Source organism: Haliotis cracherodii, unplaced genomic scaffold, assembly GCF_022045235.1.
Source record: "Haliotis cracherodii isolate W230 unplaced genomic scaffold, xgHalCrac1.p SCAF_9, whole genome shotgun sequence".
Lineage (NCBI taxonomy): Eukaryota > Metazoa > Mollusca > Gastropoda > Lepetellida > Haliotidae > Haliotis > Haliotis cracherodii.
The window spans coordinates 39,226,441-39,251,340 of NW_027266343.1; the positions used below are offsets into that span (position 1 = coordinate 39,226,441).

Here is a 24,900-nt window from a genome sequence, read left to right on the forward strand (position 1 = left end):
TTTCACCCCACGAGGGTGTGAGAGAGTGTCCACGCAGACAAAACCTCATCCCACAAGGGTGTGAGAGAGTGTCTGGGTGAGAGAGTGTCCACGCAGACAAAACCTCACCCCACAAGGGTGTGAGAGTGTGTCTGGGTGAGAGAGTGTCCACGCCGACAAAACCTCACCCCACAAGGGTGTGAGAGAGCATCTGGGTGACAGAGTGTCCATGCAGACAAAACCTCACCCCACAAGAGTGTGAGAGAGCGTCTGGGTGAGAGAGTGTCCACGCAGACAAAACCTCACCCCACAAGAGTGTGAGAGAGCATCTGGGTGAGAGAGTGTCCTAGCAGGCAAAACCTCACCCCACAAGAGTGTGAGAGAGCATCTGGGTGAGAGAGTGTCCACGCCGACAAAACCTCACCCCACAAGGGTGTGAGAGAGCATCTGGGTGACAGAGTGTCCATGCAGACAAAACCTCACCCCACAAGAGTGTGAGAGAGTGTCCTAGCAGGCAAAACCTCACCCCCATATATGAACAACTAATAAAATTCAAACACATGCTATACACAATCAACACTGGAGGTGATATGCAATTGGTTCTGACTTTGGATACCTCACTGAGACGCAGTATCCTCCGGACCAACCAGTGGATGTTTTTATCCCCTTGATGCTGAGCACCAGATTGGGTGACAGAAACATACCATCTTTTAAAGTCTTTTGGCATGACGCGGCCAGGGATCCAACTAACCACCTTCCACTCTCCAAATCAACATCGTGATATCATTCGATCTGTTGTCAAGTAAACGAATAATTTATTCCTGAACAGACAAACACTTACACAAAAAAAATTTTTTCTTCACTAAAGATGAATATGCACATTGTTTTGTATGCTGAAGTAACACATGTTTGTGAGGATCAGTTCGTGCATGTTTAGTTACAGTGCTTTATTTAATCATGAACCAAAAAAAGGCTAATGAATATAAATTGAAAAAGAACACACAAAAAAAACCCAACAAATTGAAGCGCTTGGACAGAGAGGGATACCGTATTCAACGTAATAAGCGCCCAAGGCACTCTCAAAATTAGAAACAGGGGTGGGGCGCTTATTACGTCGAATATGGTAGTAATTTATTCAAGAACAGTATATAATAGCACTGTGGTTGTTGGTTGTTATTATTCTAAGCAATGATATTGGAAACATTTACAAAGACTGAAAAGTGTGTGTGTGCGGACTAGTGCTCGCCGACAGAGATACCATGCAACACTTTAACATTAACACCCCAATGAGCACCTTAATGCCTAGTGCCAGGCAGGGTAACAACAAGTACCCTCTTTTCACATCTTTTATTATGATACGGTCGGGGATTGCACCCAGACCTTCCGCTCTCAGGCCACTATACCATGGAGTCCGTCTACAGACATAAGTTAAAGCAGTATCATGAGGGGTACATGTGGTTTTATTCATCCCACGTAAAACCACACATACCCTGAGTGATACTGCTACAACAAATTTATCATGCTGACATGTCTCAATCTGATATTGTAAAAGAATTAAAACAACTTGAGTGAGTGAGTGAGTTGGATTTAACGCCGCCTTTAACATTATTCCAGTTATATCATGGCGTGTCAGCTTAATGTGGGAGGAAAGCCCGAAGTGATGCAGGTCTTAGACGTTTACCACTTCGGTGAAACCCACGAGCACGGGTATGGTGCTGACAAACCTAGAAACATAATCGGGGCGAACCGGGATTCGAACCCACAATCACAGGTTTCTGGCGTGTCCACCGGACGCAACACTGCACAGCGAATCACGGCGCCTTAGACGACTGGGCCACCTGTGCCCCCTAAAACAACTTGAAAATTGATAGAACAGCTGTTTGATCTGAGGTTAACATGAGCTCTGTCACATGACTTTCAGCTTTAAGCTTCGTAGCAGTATACAAGAGATATTGTCCTGCTAAAAATTTCATGTGCAGCCTGTTTTCTTTGTGGCAGGGTACACTATACGGGATTTATTCTCCCGCTTAAAAATTTATTTCTCTCCCAGGCAGCTAACAAATTATTTTATCAAGAGCATGTGAACCAATCAGATCTCAGCATTCTGACATGAAGGTAAGATACAACGTTTCTTTAATGCTGTGCTTGGCAATATTCCAGCAATACGATGGCGACCTGTAAACAATTAAGTCTGGACAAGACGAACCGTTGAGGTTTGATGACATAGAGCCATCTTCCTGTGGCAAGGGCGTTAACTGACAATAAAAGACCGGTTTCCATCAGCATCGATCCATGCTTCAACCAAGTCAGCGAGCCTGACCATCCGATCACGTTAGTCGCCTCTTTCGGCAAGCATGGGTTGCTGAAGACCTATTCTACCCCGGATCTTCACGGGTCGTGTATTTAACGAGTTATGGTTGCCTGAATTTAACTGGTTGTGATATGACTATTTGTCAGATACAATGTTTAGTGATAAATTGACAACCTATTGTATATTGGTAAAGAAGAAATGGCATTTGCCAATAAATATGGAATAATTTTCAAATTAACATAATCTTTTATTCATCACGATAATGGGTAAAGTTACATGCCAACAGATGTTTGTGGTGTGAGTTGGCATGGCGACTTAAATTTCAATTTGGCTAGTGATTCAATATATTTACTTAATTATCGTAAGTTACTTACTTATTAAAGTAAGTGAAAAAATGACTTGTAGCCATGTCTGTTTACATAAGCACACACACAATTGAAAACCATGATCTTATCATTAAGGGAATTTTATGAAATAGTTTTTATGTGAGTGAGTATGGTTTTACGCCGTTTTATCAATATTCTAGTAAAACCATGGTGGGGACCACCAGAAATGGGCTTCACACATTGTACCAATGTGGGGAATCCAACCCGGGTCTTAGGCATGATGAGCGAACACTTTCACCATTAGGCTACCCAACTGCCCTAAGTTTTTAGGCATCAATAACACTATCGATTATATGATAGACAAATTGAGAGTTGAGAAATTAACACAAAATACTATTTGCCTCAAATGAAAATTCCAGGTCGTAACCTGATAATAATATGGTCAATTTCTGATTGTGCTGATCTGATACGTGAACTCAGCGATCATATAGGTATCACAATAAGATTTGGATCATATGACATTCAGGTAAATCATTTTTAGTATCATATTTTATTGTTGGTGCAAAACAATTTTGCAATGGCATTCTGCAGTTTTCCAAGCATTGCTATCCATAAAAGACTGCTATATTCACAGTGCTAAGCTCCATATTCATGAGTGAGGGTGCCCTCTCTTGGCGCCCTGCATTCTACTTAATTTATGTGGCATCCTATTTAAGAACTCCTGTGTCACATTAGTGGACACACCCGGTATGAGTAAATTTAACTGGTATTGTAAGGGTAACGCTATTTTTCAGGGCATTATCATTTGCAGAAGCCCAAGGTCTTCCATTAACTGCCTGACGAAGGAAGGCAGTTGAAAAGACTGAGGACTTCTGCAAATTATAATGCCTTGAAAAATAGCATTACCGTGATAATAGCTAAAATGGATAGAGTTTATCAAATAAAAAGAAACAACATTTTGAAATATTTACTGCAATCAACCCACAGCGAATGTCACTGACTCACTTTTACAAATATGGAAACATCATACGACCAGATGACGGCACTATTGAATGTGGCGTCACCTATCCCTATAAAGTCACCTAACAACAGGCGCGATAATGGCCCGTCGTCAAGCAATATGAGAGCATTAACAAGTTATAGTGGCCCGCTCATTTCAGATAACATGCTGTTTAATGATAATGCTATTCATTTTAGCTATTATTTCCAACAGAATGCAAGACCATGCATGTTCATAACCTTTGGGCTATTACTGTAAAATCTTAAAATTAATGCGTCTCCAAATTCATACAAGATTTACAGTATTTGTTTGATTTGACACTTGTTACAAGAAGAGAATTTGAAAACTACATTTGAACATTGTAATGTTGGCATCCATGTACCAGATAAATGTTCACGACGGCATCCATTGTACTGCACTACGGCATCCGGAATACTGCCCTACAGCATCCAGTGTACTGCCCTGTGTACTGCACTATGGCATCCAGTGTACTGCACTATGGCATCCAGTGTACTGCACTATGGCATCCATTGTACTGCACTACGGCATCCGGAATACTGCCCTGTGTACTGCACTATGGCATCCAGTGTACTGCACTATGGCATCCAGTGTACTGCACTATGGCATCCAGTGTACTGCACTATGGCATCCAGTGTACTGCACTATGGCATCCAGTGTATTGCACTACAGCATCCAGTGTACTGCACTACAGCATCCAGTGTACTGCACTATGGCATCCAGTGTACTGCACTACAGCATCCGGTGTACTGCACTACGGCATCCTGCACTATGGCATCCAGTGTACTGCACTATGGCATCCAGTGTACTGCACTATGGCATCCAGTGTACTGCACTACAGCATCCAGTGTACTGCACTACGGCATCCAGTGTACTGCACTACAGCATCCAGTGTACAACACTACAGCATCCCATGTACTGCACTACGGCATCCAGTGTACTGCACTATGGCATCCAGTGTACTGCACTACGGCATCCTGTGTACTGCACTACGGCATCCAGTGTACTGCACTACGGCATCCCGTGTACTGCACTACGGCATCCCGTGTACTGCACTACGGCATCCAGTGTACTGCACTACGGCATCCAGTGTACTGCACTATGGCATCCTGTGTACTGCACTACAGCATCCTGTGTATTGCACTACAGCATCCTGTGTACTGCACTACAGCATCCAGTGTACTGCACTACAGCATCCAGTGTACTGCACTACAGCATCCTGTGTACTGCACTACAGCATCCAGTGTACTGCACTACGGCATCCCGTGTACTGCACTACGGCATTCAGTGTACTGCACTACGGCATCCCGTGTACTGCACTACGGCATCCCGTGTACTGCACTACGGCATCCAGTGTACTGCACTACGGCATCCCGTGTACTGCACTACGGCATCCAGTGTACTGCACTACGGCATCCAGTGTACTGCACTACGGCATCCAGTGTACTGCACTACAGCATCCAGTGTACTGCACTATGGCATCCAGTGTACTGCACTACGGCATCCAGTGTACTGCACTACGGCATCCAGTGTACTGCACTACAGCATCCCGTGTACTGCACTACGGCATCCGTGTACTGCACTACGGCATCCAGTGTACTGCACTATGGCATCCAGCACTATGGCAGCCAGTGTACTGCACTACGGCATCCAGTGTACTGCACTATGGCATCCAGTGTATTGCACTACAGCAACCAGTGTACTGCACTACGGCATCCAGTGTACTGCACTATGGCATCCTGTGTACTGCACTATGGCATCCAGTGTACTGCACTATGGCAGCCAGTGTACTGCACTATGGCATCCAGTGTACTGCACTATGGCATCCCGTGTACTGCACTATGGCATCCAGCACTATGGCAGCCAGTGTACTGCACTACGGCATCCAGTGTACTGCACTACAGCATCCGGTGTACTGCACTACGGCATCCTGCACTATGGCATCCAGTGTACTGCACTACGGCATCCCGTGTACTGCACTATGGCATCCAGTGTACTGCACTACGGCATCCAGTGTACTGCACTACGGCATCCAGTGTACTGCACTATGGCATCCAGCACTATGGCAGCCAGTGTACTGCACTACGGCATCCAGTGTACTGCACTACGGCATCCAGTGTATTGCACTACAGCAACCAGTGTACTGCACTACGGCATCCAGTGTACTGCACTATGGCATCCTGTGTACTGCACTATGGCATCCAGTGTACTGCACTATGGCAGCCAGTGTACTGCACTATGGCATCCAGTGTACTGCACTATGGCATCCCGTGTACTGCACTATGGCATCCAGCACTATGGCATCCAGTGTACTGCACTACGGCATCCAGTGTACTGCACTACAGCATCCGGTGTACTGCACTACGGCATCCTGCACTATGGCATCCAGTGTACTGCACTACGGCATCCCGTGTACTGCACTATGGCATCCAGTGTACTGCACTACGGCATCCAGTGTATTGCACTACAGCAACCAGTGTACTGCACTACGGCATCCAGTGTACTGCACTATGGCATCCTGTGTACTGCACTATGGCATCCAGTGTACTGCACTATGGCAGCCAGTGTACTGCACTATGGCATCCAGTGTACTGCACTATGGCATCCCGTGTACTGCACTATGGCATCCAGCACTATGGCATCCAGTGTACTGCACTACGGCATCCAGTGTACTGCACTACAGCATCCGGTGTACTGCACTACGGCATCCTGCACTATGGCATCCAGTGTACTGCACTACGGCATCCAGTGTACTGCACTACAGCAACCAGTGTACTGCACTACGGCATCCAGTGTACTGCACTATGGCATCCAGCACTATGGCATCCAGTGTACTGCACTATGGCATCCAGTGTACTGCACTACAGCAACCAGTGTACTGCACTACGGCATCCAGTGTACTGCACTATGGCATCCAGTGTACTGCACTATGGCATCCAGTGTACTGCACTATGGCAGCCAGTGTACTGCACTATGGCAGCCAGTGTACTGCACTATGGCATCCAGTGTACTGCACTACGGCATCCAGTGTACTGCACTACGGCATCCTGCACTATGGCAGCCAGTGTACTGCACTATGGCAGCCAGTGTACTGCACTATGGCATCCAGTGTACTGCACTATGGCATCCAGTGTACTGCACTGCGGCATCCTGTGTACTGCACTATGGCAGCCAGTGTACTGCACTATGGCATCCAGTGTACTGCACTGCAGCATCCTGTGTACTGCACTATGGCAGCCAGTGTACTGCCCTACGGCATCCAGTGTACTGCACTATGGCATCCTGTGTACTGCACTATGGCATCCAGTGTACTGCACTACAGCATCCGGTGTACAACACTAGAGCATCCAGTGTACTGCACTATGGCATCCTGCACTATGGCATCCAGTGTACTGCACTACAGCATCCGGTGTACTGCACTACGGCATCCAGTGTACTGCACTACAGCATCCGGTGTACAACACTACGGCATCCAGTGTACTGCACTATGGCATCCTGCACTATGGCATCCAGTGTACTGCACTACAGCATCCGGTGTACTGCACTACGGCATCCTGCACTATGGCATCCAGTGTACTGCACTACAGCATCCACTGTACTGCACTACGGCATCCAGTGTACTGCACTATGGCATCCGGCACTATGGCATCCAGTGTACTGCACTACAGCATCCAGTGTACTGCACTATGGCATCCAGTGTACTGCACTACAGCATCCAGCGTACTGCACTATGGCAGCCATTGTACTGCACTACGGCATTCAGTGTACTGCACTACAGCATCCAGTGTACTGCACTATGGCATCCAGCGTACTGCACTATGGCATCCAGTGTACTGCACTACGACATCCAGTGTACTGCACTATGGCAGCCAGTGTACTGCACTATGGCATCCTGTGTACTGCACTACGGCATCCAGTGTACAACACTGCAGCATCCAGTGTACTGCACTATGGCATCCCGTGTACTGCACTATGGCATCCAGCGTACAACACTGCAGCATCCAGTGTACTGCACTATGGCATCCAGTGTACTGCACTATGGCATCCAGCGTACTGCACTACAGCATTCAGTGTACTGCACTACAGCATCCGGTGTACTGCACTACGGCATCCTGCACTATGGCATCCAGTGTACTGCACTATGGCATCCAGTGTACTGCACTATGGCATCCAGTGTACTGCACTACAGCATCCAGTGTACTGCACTACAGCATCCAGTGTACTGCACTACAGCATCCTGTGTACTGCACTACAGCATCCAGTGTACTGCACTATGGCATCCCGTGTACTGCACTACGGCATCCTGTGTACTGCACTACAGCATCCAGTGTACTGCACTATGGCATCCCGTGTACTGCACTACGGCATCCAGTGTACTGCACTATGGCATCCAGTGTACTGCACTACAGCATCCTGCACTACAGCATCCTGTGTACTGCACTACAGCATCCGGTGTACTGCACTACAGCATCCCGTGTACTGCACTACGGCATCCTGCACTACAGCATCCTGTGTACTGCACTACAGCATCCGGTGTACTGCACTACAGCATCCCGTGTACTGCACTACAGCATCCCGTGTACTGCACTACGGCATCCCGTGTACTGCACTACAGCATCCAGTGTACTGCACTACGGCATCCAGTGTACTGCACTACAGCATCCAGTGTACTGCACTACAGCATCCAGTGTACTGCACTACGGCATTCAGTGTACTGCACTACAGCATCCAGTGTACTGCACTATGGCATCCCGTGTACTGCACTACAGCATCCAGTGTACTGCACTACAGCATCCAGTGTACTGCACTATGGCATCCCGTGTACTGCACTACGGCATCCTGCACTACAGCATCCTGTGTACTGCACTACAGCATCCGGTGTACTGCACTACAGCATCCCGTGTACTGCACTACAGCATCCCGTGTACTGCACTACAGCATCCCGTGTACTGCACTACAGCATCCCGTGTACTGCACTATGGCATCCCGTGTACTGCACTACAGCATCCTGTGTACTGCACTACAGCATCCGGTGTACTGCACTACAGCATCCCGTGTACTGCACTACGGCATCCCGTGTACTGCACTACAGCATCCAGTGTACTGCACTACGGCATCCAGTGTACTGCACTACAGCATCCAGTGTACTGCACTACAGCATCCAGTGTACTGCACTACGGCATTCAGTGTACTGCACTAAGGCATCCAGCGTACTGCACTACAGCATTCAGCGTACTGCACTATGGCATCGAGTGTACTGCACTACAGCATCCAGTGTACTGCACTACAGCATCCAGTGTACTGCACTACGGCATCCAGTGTACTGCACTACGGCATCCAGTGTACTGCACTATGGCATCCAGTGTACTGCACTATGGCATCCAGTGTACTGCACTACGGCATCCAGTGTACTGCACTACGGCATCCTGTGTACTGCACTACGGCATCCAGTGTACTGCACTACGGCATCCAGTGTACTGCACTTCACCATCCAGTGTACTGCACTATGGCATCCTGTGTACTGCACTACGGCATCCAGTCTACTGCACTACGGCATCCTGTGTACTGCACTACAGCATCCAGTCTACTGCACTATGGCATCCTGTGTACTGCACTTCAGCATCCAGTGTACTGCACTACGGCATCCAGTGTACTGCACTATGGCATCCAGTGTACTGCAATACGGCATCCAGAATGCCAAGATACAGAGCTCGGCATCCATGGCACTGAAAGTGAGGGTGGTGGCACCCTCATGATTTGATTACAGAGGACAGTAGTGACAAATTATGCCATTATATCATAGTGGGAGATGGACAGATAGCCAATACTGATTCCGATCTGACCAGCCAGCCTGAAAATTGCCTAACAGGAAATCAATCCAATCCAAAACTGTCCCTCTAGTTTTGGGGATGCTAGCATGTTGCGGGTTCTGCTTAGAACAGATTAGAATTGTCCTTCATACCACTAATTTTAAACACACTTTTGAATCTACTATTCTTCATGAGTGAGTGAGTTGGTTTTTAACCATGTTAACACAACTTTGAGTATTTCATGCTCTATGAGTGAGTGAGTGAGTGAGTTAATTTTATTCATACCATGCATGGTTTCTTAATAACAATGAAAAGTATCCATGCAGCGATACAAAGTGATACCAGTCCTACATCTTCCCGGGGCAAGGGAATAAACTGACTCTACAAGTCCAGTTTCCACCCTTGCCGAACTAGGCTGGAATTTCTGGGCTCGATCACAGGGCCACCGGTGGCTATTACGAATTATGTCCCTTCTATATTCTTCCTAATGATCAAGCAGAGTCAACCTCTCACATCACTTGCATTTACTTCAAATAAAATGGCTGCACCCCTTCAAAGTGATCTCATTAATGATAAAGATATATATCTTAATAAAACGGGTGTTAGTTCGCGAAGTGCATCAAACCACGTGAGCACGTGATCAAGAGCATGAAAAGTTTTGGAAAATATCTGTCGATGTCCAGTTGGCGGTACACATCCTTTGGAAATCCTGCAGTTAACAGAAATCTGAAATCCATGTTGTTTACGAACCAGATGTCAATCTCATTACACGATTTTGATTGGACTATGCATAGACTCGTTAGTCCAGCCAAAATATAACACCATAATTGCTCCCAAGTTCGGCAAGGTAGGAAACTAGATTTTTACAGTTAGTTAACTCCCTTGCCTCAGGAAGATGTTAGTCCTACAGCTTTGCCAAACTGCCAAATAGTTAACATATCATAAGGACTAGTAGAAATTTGCCTTCTCTAAAGGTTTTGCTATATTTTATCATTATAAGGAATAGTGGACTAAAACTGTTAGTTTCTATGGCTGTACATGGTAGAGGACTGCTCTTTATGACGGTACTACTAGAACTGAAGACTTCTCTTACTGCAGTGTATGAAATCTATTGCCAGATAGCACTGCCCTTACTGTAGCCTCTTATTAGCCTGAAAATCGTGTAGAGATTGTGGGTAAGAATATATGTCCCCAGCAGCCTATGCCTGTTGTAAGAGGTGACTAAATGCATCAGGCTCAGTGTCATAGTTGATTGCATGTCATCGTATCCCAATTGCATTGATCAATAATCTTGATGTTATTCACTGGATTGTCTGGTCAAGACTTGATTATTTACAAACCGTCATACAGCTGGAATATTACTGAGTGCAGAGTTAAAACAGATGAACCAAACCAAAAAAACATACATGACCCGAATTTATAATTATTTTTGGGGTGGTTGGGGAGTAATTCAATAAAGATGAAATAGCTTAAGCATGTTACATTTTTGCTTCTGGCTTGTCAAATTCCCTGTCCTTGGCTAAAATATTAAAATGATTTAGGTGGAGCTAGGTGAGACATCTTTTGCCTTCATGGCTGCAAGAGAACTATACTAATATTCCCCCCACAATGTTGCAATCAGAAATCTAAACCATCTTCAAAATTGATCTACACTAAACATCTCTTTTGTCATTGCCTGAGTCACATCCTAAAATACAGTTGATTTGGCATTGGAACATTTATGATGCTATCAACATGGATAATACATCAGAATGAACTTTAGCCACTGGATTTTTATTCAAAATCATAAAATGGTTACAAGTTTTATATACTCAACACCAAAAGAAACATGATTACCATACATGTTTGTTAATATATGAAAACTTACCCATATTCAAGAGATATTAGATTGGTTCGATGCACAAACAAACATATTGTTATGTTTCGTGAACCAGCACTCATAAACGCATCATGTGACGTAATAGAACCATGACTCGAGATGCACTATTTGTCTCATGCAGGATTAGCGTGTAAAGTTTGGAAATCATGTGCAGCATATCATGATAAGTGAGTGAGTGAGTGAAAATGGTTTTACGCCGCTTTTAGCAATATTCCAGCAATATCACGGCGTGGGACACCAGAAATGGGCTTCACACATTGTACCCATGTCGGGAATCGAACCCGGGTCTTCGGCGTGACGAGCGAACGCTTTAACCACTAGGCTACATATCATGATAAGAATAAAGACACTGTGGTAACACTAGACTGATTGTTAGTTTTGTCATTAAGTTGTACACTTTGGAAACATTTCTTATTAACGTACATACTTCTCTATTTGTTTCTATGGTTCACGTTTCTTTTGCCCACCCAGACACACAGTGTTGTAGGAGTTTGTTGACAATATATGGTGTTATAAAGTGATACTTAATCTAATAGTTCGCTGACAATACATAATAATATATGGTGTTAATATGGGTGGAATAAATCAACAGTTTTGCCTAGTATAATTTCAGTGACATCAAAGTGGACATCAAACACTTTAACAACGTATCAACTTCTGTTCATAGCTGTTTAATTGTGCTATCATATTTTATATCAAACATCTTTCTGTATTTGTAACCGATATAAGATATAACGTATGCATTAGTCAACTTAAAAGTTAAACAATTTGTTACAATGAAAGCATTAAAGCTGCTTGTCTCAAACTTGTCTGTCACACAGACCCTGAAACAAATATATCCATACCGCTCATGCAAGTCTATAATAGTTTGGCAAGTCTAGATTATAGCAGTTTCTGAAAATGAAGAGAGTCTCTTATCAGCGCAGAGCTGTGTAACTGTTCATATCGGCACAGAGCTGTGTAACTGTGTTCATATCGGCACAGAGCTGTGTAACATTGTTCATATCGGCACAGAGCTGTGTAACTGTGTTCATATCGGCACAGAGCTGTGTAACTGTGTTCATATCGGCACAGAGCTGTGTAACTGTGTTCATATCGGCACAGAGCTGTGTAACTGTGTTCATATCGGCACAGAGCTGTGTAACTTTGTTCATATCGGCACAGAGCTGTGTAACTTTGTTCATATCGGCACAGAGCTGTGTAACTGTGTTCATATCGGCACAGAGCTAAGTAACTTTGTTCATATCGGCACTGAGCTGTGTAACTTTGTTCATATCGGCACAGAGCTAAGTAACTTTGTTCATATCAGTGCAGAGCTCTGTATCATGAACAATGAAAACACAAGCCAAAATGATGCCCGTCACATTTAAATATGGTGGGATGTATGATGCAATAATCATATTCACATTAAATGCATAAACTGATAAGAATTGGTTGTTTCTCAAAATAATTATTCGCACATTTTGGAAAGACTTCCACCCGTATCCACCTCAAAGAGTGATATATAAATATATGCATTGCGGCTCAATCCTTTTCATTTTACATATTTTTGAGGGGGGATACGGTCGGAAGTCTTACTGGTATCAAGAAATATCAATTCTGGTAAGGATTCCGCATGCCCCCTCAAAAATATATATCTTTAAAAGGATTGAGTGGCAATACTTACATATATCTCTTGGAGGTGAATACGGGCGGAAGTCTTTCCTGGACGCTTACCTATTTCGTCTTTCAGCGTCAACAGGCTAAAATCTGAGCTGTCAAGATATTCCTGGAGAGTTGCATCATAAGGTCCACGTGTTAGAGAGGCATGACCCACACGTCATGTACATTCTTTCTGAAGAATACAATTAGTCGCTCTTTTCTCGGGGGACCACGTCAACAGATGGTCATCCATATAGTATATGTTGGATATCTGTTGTCTTGCAAATCCCGCCCACTGAACTGACAATCGTCACATCACATGCATTCCTCTCTTCTGAGATTCGTACCGCAGAGCCTAAAAAATGTCCACGATATGAGGTCACGACTAAAATAGCACAGACTTTGTTATTATGAATATTTTCCTCCCATGATAAAGCTTCTTGGCATCACTCGTGAGCTATAACGTTCTGTGTGACGTACTGTCGTACATAATCTCATCCCCAACACGTCTCGGAGATTGTGTATGCAATTTCAGCTGCGGGTTCCAGGGGCGCGCGCTGACATTTAACCCATGACCTCTGACCTCTGTACAGCTGTTGAACAACCGATGACAGTATTTGTCGACTGTTTGTGAGAATAAACACGTGTTTAGCGAATGGACACACGATGGCTCAAAGTCCAAGCTGATATGACCCGACCATGTTTAAATTGCATTACACGTTGGTCGTAAATCTGTATAAATCAATACTAAAAGAGGTTTGTACACATAAGACACTTTAAATCACGATTCTATATCTAATAACCAGGAGGTGGATCGGCTTATATTTTACTCCGTCTAACATGTGTCTGTTATTATATACGAACAGATGGGGATGGGATGACACAGTGCGTCAGCGGTGTCATAATGACTGTAAATCGCATTTAGTAATCAATACTTCTGAATTAATATTAAAGGGTGCATAAATTTCAATACAGAAAAATATTCTGTTCGAACAAGTCATTGTAACTATTCTTTTAGTTACAAGTGTGGTTATACATACATACTTAGACTAACATCTAGTCTCTGAAATGAACATATCGTACAGAAAAAAACAGTTGTTTAATTATCTTAATAAAAAATATAATAAAAGGGAGCCCAGTGACTCTCTTCATTTTTAGATTGCAGTAATCTAGACTTGCCAAACATTATAGACTTGCAAGGGCTGTATTTGATATATATTTGTAACAGGGTCTGTAAGACAGACTAATACATACTTAGACTAACATTTAGTCTATGAAATATTTTTCACACAACACATTTCTCTCCTCTAAAATTGAAACAATTAATTTTCCTGATGTTGATTTCATATGTGGCTGGAGCTGGCTTGACTTGTTTTTATATAAGTGAGTGAGTATGATTTTACGCCGCTTTTAGCAATATTCCAGCAATATCATGGCGGGGGACACCAGAAATGGGCTTCACACATTGTACACATGTCGGGAATCGAACCCGGGTCTTCAGCATGACGAACGAACGCTTTAACAGATAGGCTACCCCACCGGCGCTTTTGTATAAATCTAAACTGGTTTTGTTTATTTTATAAATACATATATTCCACATTTACTATAGTTAATCTGCCATGGTGTATGACAGATTAACTATAGTAATATGAATGAATAGAATTTAATTTTTTCAGATCGGAAATTATTTGTTGTTCTTGAATCACTTTGCATTTCAAATAGTGATCCTTCTGGTACTTTGAAAAAATGGGAGATTTCGGGATTGTTTCATATTAATCTTTATATGTCCGAGGTGACCAATTGGATAGGTTGGTCAGGGAAGGTCACGGCCACGGCAAGGGATGATGCTCTTAATATCAGTCACTGGTTTGTCTGGTCCAAACTCGAGTATGTACAGGCTGACGTCATATTGCTCTATATTGCTGTGTGCGGCGTTAAACAGGAAAGAAAAACCTCTGATATAAACTCATACCGGTTGTGACCCGTGAAGAATCGGGTAAGCAAAACAAACAAACATGGTCGACGGGGGTAGCAATTTTCACCTCGTTTAGGCATATGCTGGATATTAATAGTAAGGCTCCCGTTTCACAAAGCGATATTAGCGAGACTATAGTTGGTTGTTGGTTTGTTGTTTAACGCGGCACTCAGCAATATTCCAGCCATATGACGGCGGTCTGTAAATAATCGAGTCTGGACCAGACAATCCAGTGATTGCTATCATGAGCATCGATCCAAGCAATTGGGATCAATGACATGTATCAACCAAGTCAGCGAGCCTGACCACCCGATCCCGTAAGTCGCCTTTTACGACAAGCATAGTAACCTTTTACGGCAAGCGTGGGTTGCTGAAGACCTATTCTATTTACGACTATGGGAAGACTATGTTTAAGTATAGGAGTTACGATTGTTGTATATACTTGCTGTTTGGTTGTGTGTGTGATAGTATGAGTGATAGTGTCAGTGATATTGTGAGTGAGTGAGTGAGCCAGCGAGTGAGAGTAAATGGCACTGTTCGCCGGTCAGTAATTGGCTACCTGAAGGTAAATTCTCCACTCGAAGGCACGGGTGGCCCAGTTGACTTAGCTATCGTTTTGTTGAGTTGCGTCCCTTGTGGTCGTGGTTTCAAATCCCAGATTCACCATTTTTAGGTTTCTAGGTTTGTCAGCACCATACCCGTGGTCCTGGGTTTCACCAAAGCGGCAAACGTCTGAGACCTGCGTCACTTCCGGTTTCCTTCCCTACAAGTCGACCCGTCATTACTGTTGAACGCTGCACGGCACACACATTAACTATGGCACCAGACCGCGGAGCGCAGTTGCTCTGTACGTTTTCAGCCCTGCCACAAGAGATTTTAAAGATGTAGCGTTGTTTGTGTATTCCGAAAAGTTTATAGCATGACACCGTTATGGTTTGTTTGTTTGTTGTTTAACGCCGCACTCAGCAATATTCCGGTCTGTAAATAATCGAGTCTGGACCAGAGAATACAGTGATTGACATCATGAGCATCGATCCACGCAATTGGAATACGATGACATGCATCAACCAAGTCAGCGAGTCTGATCACCCGATCCCGTTAGTCGCCTCTTACGACAAACATAGTCGCCTTTTACGGCAAGCATGGGTTTATGAAGACCTATTCTACCCCGGATCTTCACGGGTCCCATTTATTGTTTACAGATGCACACATACACGCGCATGCACACACTTAGTATATATAAGTGATCTTGAACGCGACCTCAAATCAGAACTTCCCCTCCTCGACTATCTGCAAGCACCTATATTTATATACGTCGTTGGTCTGCTGTACTACCTGTTTCTTACAACAACGCTCTACTTTCTATAGAGTATAAAGGTAAATGTTACGCACATTTTATTGTCACGTATGATATGTACAATAAGGTCAGGCCAAGGTGAAACAGTGGTCACGGCCCTTTCCCCGAGGGCCCCGAAACCAGTTCCTGTTTTATCAAGCTGGGTCCCCTCCACAAAGCGACCCTAGCGCTATGATGATCGTAGCTCCCATACTTTAACATAGGATTACGATAAGCGTAACGCTAAGATAGCTTTGTGGAACGGGTCCTAGGGATGTAGGGGGCTAATGGTGGTGGTGAATGTTCCCCAAACAGCTCTTGAATTAAGTATTAAACTAAATTATATCGACAACAGAAGTTCAAAATATGAACATGTTAATTCGAAGTCAACACATGAATCTCCTTGGGCAAGTGACTTTGTTGGAAATATGCATTAGTTCACCCAGCAGTGAATGGGTACCCGGTAGGATGAGATAGTTGTTAACTTTCCAGCGCCTAACAGACAGCGTGGGTTGTATACTCCCACGGGAGCTGAGAATGATACTTGAGTGCACATTGATCGAGTGACCAGGGTAATAATAGCGCTTTGAGCATGCCCCTGAGGTGTGGAAATATGCGAAGTATCAATAGCATATTCTTCTTCTTATTTATCACTAGATCTACCAAAACAATATCCTCAAACATATTCACAATACCGAAGTTTTTTTGTTCAGTATATATTGTATACAGTTATATACATAAACATTAAATACATATTTTACATGAAGAGGAAATTCCATGATGACTCACAAAGGTCGATCTCTAGATCATGTTTGTCAAGAACCAATGTTGTACAAGAAAAAGTCGGACACGATAAGTCATTGTCCTCGGCGTGTAAGTAGGCCACAAAGCATTTCTGTCTGATCTAGTTAGGTGAGTGTACAAATGTGATAAGAATTAAAAAAAGAAGGTATGTCGCCATATACTGAATGCTTTCCATGTCAGTCTTGTGATTCAGACTAAAGTTCAAAACTGAAGTCCTGCAACGACACCTTGTAAAGTTTCTGATTTAGTCCAGACAGAATTGTTGTAAGCGTTCTGTTCAATCTCATTAAAATCAGATCTAATTTCTGATTAAGATCTGATTTTTATGAGATTGCCCGCTGTTCTGAGTTTTTTTCAATAAATATATTTTTGGGAAAATGAAATAATAAAAAAATTAATACCATGCAATGGTGCTATCTGTTAAACAAGACGGGGAAGCACAGCATACAGATGCATATCTGATAGATGGTCAAAACGTGGTATAGAGCGGTCATCAAGTTTTTAACTCAGAGGATCAATCGCCAAAGAATATTGATGAACGGCTGAGTGCCACTCCGGTCAACCCACCACCAGCGTCACGAAAAACCCCACTGATGTCCGTCCTGCTGCTGAACAATGGGCGCATAACACTCCTTGAGTTGGGTATGGGTCAGTAGACACAGTCCTTCATGAACATCTACACGACGTGTCGTGTCAAGGTTTACACCAAAGGTTGTTGGAGTGTTATCGGTTAAAATGAAGGCAACGCGGGAAACCACTTCTGAGGGTGAGCTGAGGTGAAATGGGGTTTAACGTCGCTTCCAAGATTATTGCATCTATGTAGCGACGTGCGCGCGCGCGTGTGTATGTGTTTGTGTGTGTGTGTGTGTGTGTGTGTGTGTGTGTGTGTGTGCCTGCTTGTACTAGTCCGGAGTAATGCCGTTTTTTAGTGCTATCCCACTGCGATACCACGTCGCAGTTTAACATGAATGTCCCACTCAGACAAAGTATATTGACTCCGAGCCGTCCAGTCTTTAATGCCGATGGCCAGTCAGGGTAACAACAAGTACCATCTTTTAACGTATTTTGGAATGACGCGGCCGGGGATCGAACCACGGACCTTCCGCTCTCCGGGCGGACGCTCTACCACTAGATGTCGGGTTAACCATTTCATAAGCGCTACCCAGAAAATTTTCATAATAGACCGGCATGAGACTTAGATCTATCAGCAAACAGGAAGCCATGGAGTGGTAACACTTCGGGTCTTACAAATCAAGAACTTCAAAGCAACCATATCCCATTGAGAGAGTTAGTCCAAAGGGCATATTACACATATTATTTACCAAGGGGACGACCGCCTCCGTGGTCTAGTGGTAGAGCGTCTACCAGAAGAGCGGAAGGCCCGGGGTTCGATCCCCAGTCGCGTCTTACCAAAAGACGTTAAAATATGGTACTTGTTGTTACCCTGTCTGTCGCTCGGTCTTAACGGGCTAAAGCAAGGACTGGTCAGAATGCTATATCTGAGTGTGGTATACATGTTGAACTGCGACATGGAATCTCAGTGTGCTAGCACTATAAATCGACATTAGGACTAGTACAAGCAGCCACACAAACACATAAAGTACAATAAACATATAGTGAGTATGGTTTTTAGCAATATTCCAGCAATATCACGGCGGGGGACACCAGAAATGGGCTTCACACATTGTACCCATGTCGGGAATCGAACCCGGGTCTTTGGCGTGACGAACGAACGCTTTAACCACTTGGCTACCCGACCGCCCCCAATAAACATAAAAGGGCAATAATCTTGGACGCGACGTTAAAACCGCAATTCACCTAACCTTTACCAAGGGGAACAACTGTGAATGTCTAATGTTATGCCAACTTACTGATGCATTTGAGTGAGTCTACCAGAGCGAAGCCTCGCGTCAAACTTGGACGTCATATTGCAATTTGGACACGAGCTTCTACCCTAGGCACCGTATTAACCAGATCCGGACTCAAGTGACCACCACTTGTTTTCAAATTAGAAATAAAAAACACTTTCATGAGATTTAACGAGTGACAAGAATTGGTTGCTGCTGTGGAGGGCAGGATTTGACCTTCCACAAAACAGGGATAATTGGCCTTGAGAATTGAGTGAGTGAGTGAGTTGAGTTTAACGTCGCTTTTAACAATATTCCAGTTATATCGCGGGGTGTCAGTTTAATGTGGGAGGAAAGCCAGAAGTGATGCAGGTCTCAGACGTTTACCACTTCGGTGAAACCCACGAGCACGGGTATGGTGCTGACAAACCTAGAAACATAATCGGGGCGAATCGGGATTCGAACCCACAAACATAGGTTCCTGGCGTGGCCAAGGGACGCAACTCTGCACAGCGAATCGCGGCGCCTTAGCCTACCTGGCCACCCGTGCCCCCTAGCCTTGAGAAGAGATGGAACAAACGTACTTAACTGCAATCGTTTATGCTCGCGACAGTATTACAGTAATATATAATTATGTTTGGCTCAAACGTTTTCATACCCCTTCGTAGATTATAGAGAAATCATCGCAACAAGTCGCGATAACGATCTGTGTCCATATAAAATCTGGGGTGGAGAACAAGAATAGTACCAGTGTGGGCAGAATAGCAAGCTTAGACCTGCAGTGTCGCACTGACCTTGAACCGCCCGCAGCAGAAGACTGCTCTGTCTGATCATTGGGAATACAAAGAATAGAATGCTGTCAAAACAGTTCACTGCAAATACGAAAGCATCGTCATTTTCCGTATTTGGTCTCTCATTAAAATTGAGGCACTTGTGGAATAATAATAGAAACAAATATGGGATTCGAACCCAGACAAGACAGCTTCCTTCTGCACATACAAAGGGGGTGATACTAGCATTACATCTTGTTTCTCTGTTGGGAACGATGTTTCTGGCATAACCTAAGAAAGTTTATTTCTTTTACACAATCGTTTCAAGTTTCAAGTATGTTTGTACCCTATATTGAAACCCATTCGAAATTGCGCGCTTGCAGTCGCCATTTTACCAATTCTTGCATGCTGGGTTGGTTGGTTTGTTTGTTTGTTGTTTAACGCCGCACTCAGCATTATTCCAGCTATATGACGGCGGTCTGTAAATAATCGAGTCCGGACCAGACAATCCAGCGATTGATATCATGAGCATCGATCCACGCAATTGGGATCGATGACATGTATCAACCAAGTCAGCGAGCCTGACCACCCGATCCCGTTAGTCGCCTCTTACGACAAGCATAGTCGCCTTTTACGGCAAGCATGGGTTGCTGAAGACCTATTCTGTCCCGGATCTTCAAGGGTCTCATGCATGCTGGGAGTTCGAAGGCTCTGCACTGCGATATTTAAGATCTCTATCGATGAAGAGAGATATAGTCCTCCTCTAAGCGTTTCCTATCCTCAGATCGTGCGTTATCGTGTAAGGGATGAAAAGGTACCCTTATGTTATTTTTCATTTTCATTTTTACTTTGCTTGTCACAAATGTAAATCTCTTTTCTTCACACTGTGACCCCCGTGACCCCTGTGACCCCTGTGACCCGGGCTTGCGGTGTTCTATTACCACCTGAGCATCACATCAAGTACTATAAACAAAATCAGAAATTGTTTCCCTGTATGGCGCTGAAAATTGCTACATTGTTTTTCTTGTTTTCGTTTAAAAAAAAGGTATGTCGCAATTTCAGATTTCGATCGTGTGCAGCGTTTAGTGTGATCTGTTTCATACCTGCGTACGACTGGATGACGTTGCACACGCCTTTTTCTGTCCGTTTGTTTGTTGGAAGGGGATGAGTATAGGCTGATAGAGCTGGAAAGGGGATGAGTATAGGCTGATAGAGCTGGAAAGGGGATGGGTATAGGCTGATAGAGTGAGTGAGTATGGTTTTACGCCGCTTTTAGCAATATTCCAGCAATATCACGGCGGGGGACACCAGAAATGGGCTTCACACATTGTACCCATGTCGGGAATCGAACCCGGGTCTTCGGCGTGACGAGCGAACGCTTTAACCACCAGGCTACCCGACCGCCCCATAGGCTGATAGAGCTGGAAAGGGGATGAGTATAGGCTGCTAGAGCTGGAAAGGGGATGGGTATAGGCTGCTAGAGCTGGAAAGGGGATGGGTATAGGCTGCTAGAGCTGGAAAGGGGATGGGTATAGGCTGATAGAGCTGGAAAGGGGATGGGTATAGGCTGATAGAGCTGGGGAGGGGATGAGTATAGGCTGCTATGGCTGGGAAGGGGATGACTATAGGCTGCTAGAGCTGGAAAGGGGATGGGTATAGGCTGATAGAGCTGGAAAGGGGATGGGTATAGGCTGATAGAGCTGGAAAGGGGATGGGTATAGGCTGATAGAGCTGGAAAGTGGATGAGTATAGGCTGATAAAGCTGAGAATTTATGCTCTGAGGTCTGTGATAGAAACAATAGGGTTAATCAACAAACAGTTCCTATTACAAACACTACCTGTTACAGTAATTCGACCCAAAGTCCAAAAAATGCCAAACTCATACTCAAATGAAAGGAAAATTGAAATTGCTATCTCACGCCTCAGACTCGGTCACAAAAAGAACTATGACAAGGTTTGTTCATCTTGCAATCAGGCTGAAAACATTGCTCACGTGTCACTAGAATGTCAAGACCATGCCCCAGCCCGGGCTAGGTTAAAATAAGAATTGCAGTTAGATCCGCTATCTGTCATATATCTCCTAAAGCCAAGAGATGCAATAGCGAAGGCCAAACTAACTCTATTTCTGAGAGATGGACAGCTACTTGAACGTATATAAACAGAGCAGCCAAGGATACAAATGAAATCATATCAATATAAGAAAACAGAAATCTTATCAATACAAAAACAGAAATTCTGTGAATACCAAGCTCACAACAGATATGTATCCCCTACTCACACACAGGAGTCCCAAAGAGGGACAGGTCAGCCGAAATTGCTACGGCAGAAGGCGACCTCTTAAACGCTTAATGTAACAACATAATTCGACCCACTATTATATACGCAAAGAAAATAGAGTAGTAAATTCCGGTGCAAAATTTCGACGCTTTTCTGTGCAAATCGTCACTTAGAAAGCACCCCAAAGCGTTGAAACACCAGCCTCTGATTTATACAGAAAAAAACCCGACGCGTTCGTGTTTGCAATGGTTGTAGCATATCCAATTAATCATGTTAGATATACAATGTGAGTTTCTAAATTATTAGTAATTATCTATTTTGGATTACATTACATTTCCTGATTTGAAATTGCTAACCCTTACCGTAACACAGAACTCCAAAGATTGTTTTTCAATAGCCCTGCAAGACGTGTAAAGGACAGTTATCGATTCTAATGGAAGCGTGCGTAAAATCCTAACATATCCATTTGCAAGTTGGTCCGTACTGGGAATGCGCCATTTTGGTCCCTCCATATTTTTCATCTCATGGGTTTAAAAACAAGAATTCTGTTTCGTTTGTAGCCATGGGCTTAAATTGACAAATCAATTTTGAGCGATCCACCCCTGCATATGTTTCGGAACACGTGGAATGTGACGGTATTACATAGATATTGTAGGCTTTTTCCAACAGTTAGTGCTGTGAGAGGCTTCCATGTTTATAGGAGATTTCGGTCTAATCGATTCAATTTCATGATGTTTTGGTGTCTATGTGGCGCAATCGTGTTTTATTGTACCTTTGAATTGATAGACAGTTGATTCATTAAATCAAATGAAATGAAATCTTCTAGTTGTTTTGCAGATATACGTAGGCCCAGGGTATAATTTTGGATGAAATATTCGGTCCTACAGGGGGATGTTCCGTTATAAGTCCCTGGGCTTAAATACTTACATTTAGTTTTCGGTCACCATGACTACAGACCAGGGTTTGTGACGTCACTATGGTTACAAGCAGATGCAGATATGACTCTTGTATATTCACCAAGGGGCACGGGTGGCCCAGTCGTCTAAAGCGCCGCGATTCGCTGTGCAGAGTTGCGTCCCTTGGCCACGCCAGAAACCTATGATTGTGGGTTCGAATCCCGGTTCGTCCCGATTATGTTTCTAGGTTTGTCGGCACCATATCCGTGCTCGTGGGTTTCACCGAAGTGGTAAACGTCTAAGACCTGCATCACTTCGGGCTTTTCTCCCACATTAAGCTGACACGCCGCGATATAACTGGAATACTGTTAAAAGCGGCGTTAAACCCAACTCACTCACTCACTCACTGACTCATCAACAACCACCTACTGATATACATCAAGTTTTGTCTCTGTTTTTCTGTTCTGTGAATATTTGAAAAATTACATATTCACGTGACATTATTGCACTCTATTTTTACCAGTTGAGTTTAGATGGATAGTTAAACATGTAAAGGTTTAAACTGAGATCACAGACTGGCGAAACGCATATCATTATAACGCTTGGTCAGGATACCTGGATGAGTATGGAGGTAGAGTTTTACGCCGCTTTTAACAATATTCCAGCTACATCAGCGTTAGACACCAGAAATGGGCTTCACAGTATAATACCTGAACATATAATTAAGTTAAAAAAACACTTTAGTGACATTTCCACAACCTCTGAGCGTCAGTTTCATAGCAACCGAAATATGTTCGAAGTATAATGCTTATTCCCTCATCATTTAACCTGATGGAGCGAGCATATACTCTGAAATGTTCCTAAAAATGGGTTGCGCTCACTGATCAAATGATCTTACCCAGCCCTGTTTTACGAGGCACCGACAAAGGCACTCCTTTCTTTATGTCTTCTAAAGATATCACGGCGCTTGAGAGAAGACGATTTACTCCCTAATTACACGGATAACGTAGAGTAATTAATGGGACGGATACTCTACCGTTGCACATGTCGGTACACACTTTAAGAATATTATACGAACGTTTCTAGCATTTGTAGTAACCCTTTCGAAGGGACGTTGTGGTGAACGCGAGGTTTCCTTCCCAGGCGGATCGATAGAAGTTATGCGACGAAGCAAAGCTGCCAAGCTGTAGTCAGCTGGGCCCCGTTCAAGAAGCGATATTTACACTACGACTATCACAATTCTATGGTAAAAGTATGGGAGGTACGACAACCGTACAGCCCCATTCGTCACCACTCGCCCCTTTCCGTTACCTACAAGAAGCGTCCCGGAATAACACGAGTTGGTCACGAATGCGTACAGCCCATATCTAACTAAACGCCAGCGCAGCATACCCAGGGAACCCGGCTGCGATTCTGCCGTCGTAGTTTGTCGGTACCTATGATAAGCATGGAGGACTGGACACCCATTTATCAAAATAAAGTTTGTTTTGTTTGTTTGTTTGTTGTTTAGCGCCACACTGAGCAATATTACAGCTATAATATTATGACGGCGATCTGTAATCACAGCTTTGTGTCGAACTTTGATGTGTCGAACTTATGGTTGTCTCGAAGTAAAAGCTTGGTCCCGGCGTATTCCTTATTTATTTATCTTATAACATGATATCATGATAACTCGAATTAGTTACGTAGGTCCCTTCAACTTCGACACAGCGGTGTTTGACTGTAATCGAGTCTGGAACAGACAAACCAGTGATTGATACCATGAGCAGCGATCCACGCATTTGGGATACGATGACATTAATCAACCATGTCAGCAAGCCTGGCCACCCGATCCCGTTAGTTCTTGAGGGAGAATTCAAATATACTTTTCTTCAATTTGAGGTTATTTATTTTAGAAAAAATATAAGTCAAGCTTCATCTACCTCACAATACATCAATCCATACAAAGTGTATTTTAATAACCATTCGGGTGATTTATTGTTAATTTCTATTATAGAAACTCCCGTTGTCATGGTAATATTACGATATACA

At 43.9% G+C, this 24,900-nt stretch overlaps 1 protein-coding gene across 1 annotated transcript in view; it reads right to left on the bottom strand.

The window, feature by feature from the left end:
• The window catches only part of LOC139452387 (delta-1-pyrroline-5-carboxylate synthase-like), a 42,323-nt gene extending 28,887 nt beyond the window's left edge, over nucleotides 1-13,436 (bottom strand). The window contains exon 1 of the mRNA XM_071233847.1: nucleotides 13,040-13,436. The gene's annotated coding sequence lies outside the window, so the exon portion shown is untranslated. The remainder of the gene's footprint in view (nucleotides 1-13,039) is intronic.
• Between the last annotated feature and the right edge of the window lie 11,464 nt (nucleotides 13,437-24,900).